We start from the raw sequence: 10,911 nt of genomic DNA, 5'->3' as shown, positions 1-10,911 counted from the left end.
TGATTTAAATATTGAGTTTTAAGTTATAAATTTAGCTCTTTGAATTTTATATTTTGAAGCTTCGAGGATTCTTACGAGCTTTTATATTAATTAGAAATCACATTAGACAACATTATAAAAAATTGATTTTTACTATTGATTTGAAATAAAACCAACAACTTTTTGACAAAGAAACGTATTTGATTTGTGACAGTAAATATCTAAAACATTTTTTTTTCACAAAAAAGGGAAAATCAGCGAATTATTTTAAGATATACACAACTGGTTCTAATTTTCAGCATGCATAACAGGTCACACATTATTACGTACTGATATGGTGAGAATAATTTTTTGATAAACCTCTGACACAAAATACAGAGATGGTAAACATATGGCATCTTGGCAAATCCCCATGACATTTGATGTTACTTAATACCAAAATAGATAAATTTAATAAAACCATTGTAGAAATTTAAAAATAGTTTATAATTCGATTAAAAAGAAATTAACGTTATTGTAACCCCAAACAACGGGCTCAATTTACAGAACTAAAAATTTCTGATTTATCGATAATTTAACCGCAAAAACTTAAAACAATTGACGGAGCATTAATGTCAGATAAAAAGTATATTTCAATTTTTTTTTCCTTTAAAAATTGAGAAACGTTGGAAGGAAAAAATTAACAGTATCTATCTGTAGTGTTACCCTTAAAAATTGAGCAAAAATATGAAAGAAATGTTAATGTTAAGATTTTGATCCTGAAAAATTAACACAATGGACAAAAAGAATACTTCATCTATCAACATTATAAACATTAAATGAGCCCAACTGAATAAATTATGGATAAATCGACATTGATATCCTGACAATCATGTGTACAATATATTGACGTTAATGAAAAATGATGTGGTGGACAATATTACATGTACTAGCACATAAATGAACATGTGACCAGCTCAAAAACATTAACCCCCTCCACCATCCGAAACTAATGGCTCAAATGATCAGCATCTAAGCCTGCATGTGGAGTGTATATGTATCACAAGATGCAACAACCATGCAAGTTTGGTGGAGTTACGACTAGTAGTAAATGTGATATGGTCATCAAAGGGCACCTGCTCCAAAAATTTTCACCAGCTCCAAAAATCTTAACCTCATCCAGCTTTAAAACCTAGGATTCAGCATACCAGGCTGTACGTGAGGTGTATCAGATTCACAAGATGCATCATCCAAGTTTAGTGAAGTTATGACCAGTAGTAACTTTGATATTGCCATTAAAGGGCACCTGCCCCTAAAACTTTAACCTGGCCCAAACACCTAACCTCCTCCATCTGAAATTCCAGATTCGGCATCCAAGTCTTTAAAGTCCATAAGTATCATACATAAGTCCAGATGCATCACCCATGCAAGTTTGGTGAAGATAGCACAAGTAATTATAACTTAAGACCTAGCTACTCCAAAAACTTCAACCAGGTTTGGAAGCTGACACTGACGCCGGGAGTATAACATAAGCTAGATAAAATGTTCTATCGTTAAAAAGACAGATTTACAGACCCAGTCTAAATCAATGTCATCGACAAAAAACGCGTCTGGTAAATATGACAATTATTAATAAGTTATATTAACCACTAAAACGTGTGCTTTGATCTGTGTGATCAACTTAATTAAATGGCATATCTATGTGTCCTCAATTTGAAAAATAAATGCAAATAAATCTCTCTCTCATTTTGATGAGTTACTCCCAGAACTAAAAGTCCCAGAAGTATAAGTACAAAATACCGTAAAAGCCAACGTTTCAAAGCGGAAGGCTTTAACGTGTTTAAGTTCGCCACTTTCCAATTATTATCTTGTGTACATTGTATTATTATCATTATATTATGGTTTTAACTTAGACGACGAAACAATTTGATCTTCGACATGAAAAAATTCAACTTATTACGAAATTTCCTACAGATAACGAAATCGAACAATGCAATTTTGGCAATCATAATACATTCTAGCAACGCAGCTTTGAAGCGGATCTATTAACAAAAGGGAAAGTGCTGTTTCTATTACATACACATTTTTTAACCACTGAATGCACGATACGATAGCAGAGGATCCAACCAAAAGACTCCTGTAATTTAAAGGTAATACATTCAAAGAATGTAGTCACTTAACACTTGATGGAAGAACAGAATTTTGATTTGCACAGGAGCCACTATTAATGACATTTTCAGGGAGACAACTCGTAGCGGACTTCCACTGTAAAATATAGATTTAAAAAGAAACAGTTTATAATAAGCAAATTTAATTTAGAATGGTTTTTCTGGAAACTTGTTTTTGTTTAAAAAATTGATAAGAACCGTCATATAAACCTCTCAACTTAATCGACACTTCGACGGTCACATTGCAATAATTACATCTTAATTCCTTGAAGCTATTTGAGAGATTTGGGGGGCAATTCAAAATATCCATCGAGGGCAACTGTTCTTCCATTTTTGCAGATACACATAGCTGGTTGGTAGTGGATGCATTCATTAATAATGACCTTCATTCGTTGAAAATTTGACTTATTACATATTTATTTTGTCGTTTTGTTGTTGGAGTTGTAGTCTTCATTTTCTCTAGTACTTACCTTTCCTCAGAAGCTTTAACTGATTTGTGATTAAAAAAAATTTTTTATTTTTCTGTTACCTGTTTTTAAATGAAAAAGTTCAAAATGTAAGAGATAACTGATAAACTTGCACCAGTTTTTCAAACTGGAGACAATATTTAAATTTACACATTCATGTCATTTTCCAATTGACTTGGTTTGTGGCTACAAAGATACAACTCAAAGTTTTGTTGTCGCGAAACTTCAGCTACCATTTATTTCAAATGGGACGTCATTTTAAATGACATACTAGTTGTAAGTGATTTCTGTGAATGTTTTGATGTTGAGTTTGATAATTAACCATGGAAAAGTTATTTAAAAGGGCATGGTCACGATTTTGGTCAAATTCTATTTTTTTTTTATTTACAATGCTTTAGAAATATATTTCTAGTTATCAAATGGAATTTAAGAGTTAGTAATTAAGTTAGAAGCAAGATACAGAGCTCACAATTTTTTGGCTTGTAAACAAGGCTCGTGCCTTGTTTTTGTTTACATGGGTTCAATATACCTGCAAAAAATCTTTCTTGAGCGGATTTGTAGATCTTCTTATTCATTTTAAGCATATATAAACAGTTCCTAACGTTTAAGTCATTCATTTCAGGTCTAAAATTAGAATTTTTACTTTAATATTGAAAATGTTAACAAAACCTTTGTTTACATAGCGAAGAATTGTAAGCTCTGTAACCCGCTTATAACTCAACGAATGGCTCTAAAATTTTGGTTGCCTATTACAAATGCTTTACTGAAGAATTGTAAATATTAAAATCTGAAAAAAATTATTTGAGCAAAATCGTTACCATGTCCCTTTAAGTGTTTCGTCAATTTGCACCGAATGCATTAAATAATTGCTATGAATATGTCTTATGGGAACCTTTCGTTGTATTGATGCTATGATTTTTTATAATATCGTTGGATTTGGAAAGGTTTCAATTATTTTGTTGTCGTTTACTTGGAAGTATTCCGAGATATTTTTTTGTGTATTTCAATTTTTTTTAAAATAATTCACTAGATATTAAAGAGAAATAAATTAAATTTTCTGATCGTTTTAAGTATAAATAATTATGAAACCTGCCATATCTATTTATGTTTTGATGAATTTGTTTTCATATTAATTTGAATGACAGTTTGTAATCGATATCTTTGACCTTTATTGTCATACAAGAGGCCCATGGGCCACATCGCTCACCTGAACAGCAGTTCATTTCGTAGCATATGCTTTTTCTATTTTAAACATTGAACCCTTTTCTGGGGACCAAGTATTGGTCCGAGGCTTATGGTTGACTCGAACAACATAAATAGTAACATAAGAATGAAAATGTGTAGCACTGCGGTGGGAAAGCACGTACACAGCCTAAAAAATGAACGTAGAAGAGTTCCACTTCAAGAGGAATAACTCTCAGACTGTACAGAACATAAAGAAAGATAACTCTTGGTTCCACTACATTAGAGTTTACACAATTTGAGGATCCTTGCCTAGTAATCTCACAAACTGTAGCATGATATTTCTCGAGAAAAACTTTTTAAAAACATTTTCATTATATCTTTCTATGTTAAACTTTGAACCCCTCTTGGGGCCATAGTTATAGTCCAATGCTAAAGATTTAATTATTTGGAATCTACATTATCTAAGGATGCTTGCATAGTAATCTCACAAGCTGAAGCACTGTAGTTCCCTAGAAAAAGATTTTTCAACATTTTCCCTCTATATTTCTATGCCAAACTTTGAACACCTCTTGGGGCCCCAGTATTAGATTGAGGTCACAGCTTTTATAATTTCGAATCTACACTATTTGAGGATGCTTACGAGGTTATCTGACAAATTGATGCATTGTAGTTCTTGAGAAGAAGATTTTTAAACATTTTCCATGTATACTTCTACATTTAACTTTAAACCCATCTTGGCTCCCCAGTATTAGTCCAGGGGTCACTATTTTAAAACTGTCGAAACTTCATTATCCAAGGTTGTATGCATGATAGTAATCTCACAAATTGAAGCATTGTAGTTCTCGAGAAGAACATTTTTTAACATGTTACCTTTATATTTCTATAATAAACTTTGACCCCCTCTTGGGGCCCCAGTATTGGTCCGGGGGTCACGATTTTACCAATTAGGAATCTACATAAGCCAACTATGCATGCATAGAAATTCCACAAACTATAACATTGTAGTTTTTGAGAAGAAAATTTTTAAACGTTACCTTTATGTTTTTTTAAAATGTTTAAATTTTGAACCCCTCTTGGTGCCCCATCAATTGTCAGGGAGTTACGATTTTTACAAATTAGAATCTACATTATTTAAGGATGTACATGTATGCATAGTAATATCCCAAACAGTTGCATTATAGTTCTTGAGAAGAAGATTTTAAAACATTTTCCTATATATGTTAAAATCTAAACCCCTCCTGGGGCCCCACTTTTTGTTCGGGGGTCACGATTTTTACAATTTAGAATTTTCACTATATATACAACCTTTTGTGTAAATATTGTCATTTTTGGTGCAGTAGTTCTTGAGAAGAAAATTTTTAAACATTTTTCATATGTAGTTTTATGTTAAACTTTGAACCCCGCCTTGGCCTGCAGTTTTGGTCCGAGGGTCACGATTTCTACAATTTAGAATCTTCATTATACATATCAAACGCCCACAAAGGCCACGAGCTGACATTTTCTTTAAAATAGGTATCATTAATTTAAATTTATGTACCAATAGTCGTATATCAAATAATATCAGACTAAAAATATTTTGTGTAACTATATTCGTACATATTATAGTATTTATTGCCAGCAGACAACATACAAATACACATAAAACATGGGTTCATCAACAAGAGTTCACAATAGCCCTTGCCATGCACCGGGACACATCTGTCCTCGACCAGGGATCCCGCGAGATAGAGATCCGTACACGCGCTGTCTGAGTTAGGTCGTACGTACAATAAGTACATTAATACCACAATATGCAACTATATCTTTATATGCAATTTTAACATCACCATGTGATTGTATACTCAGTATATTTCCTTATAAAATACGTAGTGATGCATATGTAATACAATGAATCAGAACTCATCATGGTTACAAAAGTCGAAGAAATTTCAAAGTTTAAAAAATAGATTATCTTCTTTCTGCTTTAAACACTCTTTGAGCAAATTTTACGGGTTTATCATTTGTATACGAGGGAAACACATTAACTGTGTTTCCCTAATTATAATAAAACATGCTTTCTTTTTAAATTTAATTCCCGTGTGAAACAAGATTATCTATGGTATGGTTGTTTATAAATAAATCCACACCACGTGCGTTCATCTGCCGTATCTATAATGCTCAACCAAACCAGCTGCAATATTGCAACAAAATCACAAGATAAATTAATCGCTTACATTTATTTTGGAGACCGTGCCCGATTACAAATCAATTTACATAATAATGTTTATTTTTATCGGGCATGGTATCCAAATTAAATGTAAGCGATAAACTAAAATAATATTTAGTGGATTTTTATACCTTATCGTATTCATCTGTCATTTCTTGATAAAACAACCTGATATACTTATGCAATGAGTTGTCAATAATCAGGGAGACACAGTTGGGTTTTTTGGTGCACAATTTAGTTGAATAAATGGAACAAAAGTCATGAAAACATTTTTCCTATGTATTTATATGTTAAACTTTGAACCCCGCCTGGGGCCCCAGTTTTGGTCCGGGGTCACGATTTTTACAATTTAGAATCTTCACTATATATGCAAGCTTTTGTGTAAAAATTGGCATTTCTGGTGCAGTGGTTCTTGAGAAGAAGATATTTTAAACATTTTCCTATGTATTTCTATGTTAAACTTTGAACCCCGCCTGTGGCCCCAGTTTTGGTCCGTGGGTCACGATATTTACAATTTAGAATCTTCACTATATATACAAGCTTTTGTGTAAAAATTAGCATTTCTGGTGCAGTGGTTCTTGAGAAGAAGATTTTTTAAACATTTTCCTATGTATTTCTATGTTAAACTTTGAACCCCGCCTGTGGCCCCAGTTTTGGTCCGATGGCCACGATATTTACAATTGTGAATCTTCCCTATATATACAAGCTTTTGTGTAAAAATTGGCATTTTTGGTGCAGTGGTTCTTGAGAAGAAGATTTTTATAGACACGCACCCTATACTCACTGTTTGGCAATTATCTTTCTTTTGAAAAGGACTGTGCCCTTTATTTTAATAATTTATAATCCCCTTTTCATAAGGTTGCTTTGTACCAAATTTGGTTCAATTTAGCCCAGTGGTTTTTGAGAAGAAGTAGAAAATATAAAAAGTTTACAGACAGACGGACGGACAACGGGTGATCAGAAAAGCTCACTTGAACCTTCGGTTCAGGTGAGCTAAAAACGGGTAAAAAATATAAGAGGAAGCAAAATTTACAGTTTACTAGTGTTTTGTGGTAAAATCAGACCCTTCGGATCTGGAACACAAAATTCCGGATATATGAGACAAAATAAGATATAAAAATCTGTTTCCAAATAAAATAGTCCGTAAACTGAAGCGTACGGATACTTGGCGTATAGATTGACACCTTTGATTTATGGAATGAAGGTATGAAAGGTTTAGACAAAACATTAGGGTTGTAGTTCATTATAACGAAATTATTGAAGACCAGAAGTATATATGTACATCAGTATGTTTTAGTAATGGATTGTGCTTTAACCATCGGCCAATTTCAGTCACAATAGAGGCGCTCTTTAAACGCTATATGCGTCGTTGGTCACCAATTTATAAACTTATGGTATTATTTTTTCTAAAGCGTTCGATTGTTAAGATACAAAATGATATATTTGATGTGTATAGTGGATCATCTCTCCACGATTATGTTGAATAAAATCGGTTTGTTTTCCATCAGACTTTAGTAAGACTATGACAAAAATATGAAGCAATGACCCACTCTATTAATCAAAATCGTGAAAGTTCTAATAATTTACGTTATTTGGAGGTTTTAATGCGAATGCGCCCGTTTAAATCAACATATATGTATTTGACATGGTTAAGGACTACAGATCGATGTTTTGTTAAGTATACATTAATTGGAATATTTTGAAGAAAAAAAATATCGGATTTGTTGATATTATAATTTTTCAGTATCTTATCCGCCTTTTATAGGCATATGCATACCTCATCCACCAATATTTTGATCCTGATAAAAATTGTTACTTAAGTGACGTCACTTTCGTTCGGAATTAACGTCAATCGTCATTGTTGCTTTATTTAGCTATCATAAAGATCATATATGTAATAACATACGATTAGAAAGATTATATTGTCATTGAATGCTGTTTTGCTTTATCCCTGGGCGGAACACATGAATTGTTCTTGTGACTTGTACAAATCATCGTTCGTAAAATTTTATTTGTATTAATTGTTTATAATTTAAAAAAAGAATACTCAGCTAATTCTATTCTTTGCTAAATATTTGATATATTATTATTGACCATTATTACGAGATAAATGGTTGGTCATTAACTCTCAAATGTCATACAAATGAGAACAGAACAAAAACGACTCTTAAGTTTTAAGTGGTCTCTGTTTTCAAAGTTTATCTTTTCCTAATCAGTGAACGGGTTGTAAATGAAGATTGGTTGATATCGGATATTGGTTAAATTACATGTATTTTTCAGAGGAAAATCAATAATGGAAAGAAAATAAGCGAAATATTAAAGATGTTTTGTAATATTTTTCCCATAACATAAAATGTACATGTGTGATGAGGCACGTAGCAACAAGGGATTAGGTGGAAGACACTGCTATCTTCATACTTCAAAAAAAACAAATTATGCAGTCAACTGTTGTGTCATTTTGTAGATACTTTATTTAGTTTGAAAAAAAAAATAATTTTGATATATTATCACATTAAAAGGGATATAGATTATGAAATTGATACAAAAAATTAACAACACTTTACTTATCTCATTCCTAAGGAAATCAATTATCAAAATTGTTCAGTTCTAACGGTATTTTGAAATAAATTAATTGCAATTTCATACTTCACACTTTATAATTGGTTTACGAGCAATCAATTATTTTTTCCTGACCTCTTCTCTCTATTCTTACACTTTTTTTTACGTTTTTGTCGGAAGAGTACAATTAGCATCATAATATCATCATCATAACTCTGTCTATCTATCTGTCTGCCTGTCTCTTTCTTTCACTCAGAATAAGGATTTGTTGAGATGAATTAGAATTTGTTTGAACAAAATAAGATTTGTTCGCATAAATTAGTTATTTGTTCGCATTATTAGTTATTTGTTCGGACGAATAAGGATTTGTTCGGATAATATAGGATTTGTTGCGACGAATAAGGTATTTGTTCAGACAAATAATTTATTTGTTCGGACAAATTAGGATTTGTTCGGATAAATTAGTTATGTGTTCGGACGAATAAATTACATTTGTATATAAAAACATTGTTTTAATGAGTACTTTAGAAGACTTATCTGGGAATGATGTAGATTTTGAAAGGGGAAAGGGTCTGTGATCAAGCCACCCATTTCCTGGATCACGTTTTCCCTTCAAATGATAACACCCAAATGTTATACAAGTATATGTACTAGTCACTGATATGCCAAGGGTGTTGGAACAGGGGCGGCAAAGGCAGCAGTCGCCCCAATAATGTTGCCAAAAAATGAATATTAAAAATAAGACCGATTTGAAATTTAGTAACGGCGATCTGTATTCATTGGAACTGCGATGATAAGAGCGATTTATGTTCAATGGAGCGGCGAAGTGTTATCTACATTGTTTACACAGTAAAATGTGGGGTATAAACATGTATTCATGTACATGCCTGTAGCTGGCATCCCCCTCCCCCTCTAGATCCATGCATGATAAACATAAACTTCTTATTATAAATTGGAGTTGCGTTATCTTGATACAAAGGTAAGAACAAGAGGCCCAAGGGGCCACATCGCTCACCTGAGCAACAATGGGCGTTCAAAAGATATTGTGCCATATAGCCCTCGGTAGAATAACAAAAAAAAAATAAATATTGTAAAGTATTCGAATTTTACACTTATTTTTGCGTACACGTAATCTTTGACATTGTACCTTCATGAAATACTCTTTTTACACAGAATAAGAAAATCCTATGCAAGATATAGAACTAAATATTTGGTAGGAATACACTGTTATATAACTTCTAATTCCCTGTATTTTCATTCTGCCCCCTCCCCCACTTGATAAAGCGATCAAAATATATGAGAGCATATAGGTACATTTTCTTCCTCAAATACTTACTAGTTATTGTATTTTTTTTTAATTTAATAGTTTTTTGACTTTTATAACTTTACTCACACTTGATTGATGAATACACTGGAATAAAAAATGTTGTCACGTGACATGTTAAAGAGCTATAAAAATCAGTGTTACCGTATTGACAGGCACATCCCTCTAATTAACTATGGCCCACCCATTATTTTCATTTTTATTCAAAAATAACAAATGGCTACAAACCAGGATAATTTTCCGCTGTAATATTTTCTTAGGAATAGCGATAATTCTTTTATCCCCGCAACAGAAAGGTGTCAGAATTATGGAAACTGTTTTAACGATATCGTTTTGATTAACTCACATTTCACATTATTCATTGTATAAAGAGGGGACCCCAGAGAGTAGTTTTATACAGCATATCATTATTTTTTTGTGTACAAGTATTTAACATACTCTTATTCATATAGAATTTCTAATGATCAACCAAAATTTCAGCGTCAATTGTAGAATTATAAGCAAGATGAGCTCAAAAGTTTGCTAGGTTTGACACATATTTTGTTCACATGAGTTTATTACATTCATGCAGCTTAAGATTTTTAACTTGGTCTTTCCTATTCGGCATTTAAAATGGAAAAAAAACGAATGGCCTCAGATCTGTGTACAAACATAGAATTGTGAGCAAATCTCTGTATCTTGCTTATAATTCGAAGCTTAACACTCAAATATGGTAAGTAAATAGAAATTGTAAGCAATTAAACACAAGAAACATGCACTATAACAAATAAAGAACACAATTTATTTTTCAAAATGAATCATATACATGTATATACCTACATATTTCCGTCAGCAATATTAAACTCTATCTAAACTGAATAAACTCGAGAAAATGCCGAGTATCTCAACAAAACAAATTGCATTATTCTGCCATTACGCAAAAGATGATACCGAATTACCGATAGCCTGAATGAATTGCATTTTAGTTCTTTCTTCATACATCAGATGTTGCTTAATTTGCACAGGTAAACAGCAAACTGTTTGATTTACCGAAGTCTCTATTTG

The sequence above is a fragment of the Magallana gigas genome, chromosome 6 (genome assembly GCF_963853765.1).
Source record: "Magallana gigas chromosome 6, xbMagGiga1.1, whole genome shotgun sequence".
Taxonomy (NCBI): domain Eukaryota; kingdom Metazoa; phylum Mollusca; class Bivalvia; order Ostreida; family Ostreidae; genus Magallana; species Magallana gigas.
The sequence above is the reverse complement of the archived record's forward strand: the minus strand, read 5'-3'. Positions refer to the sequence as shown.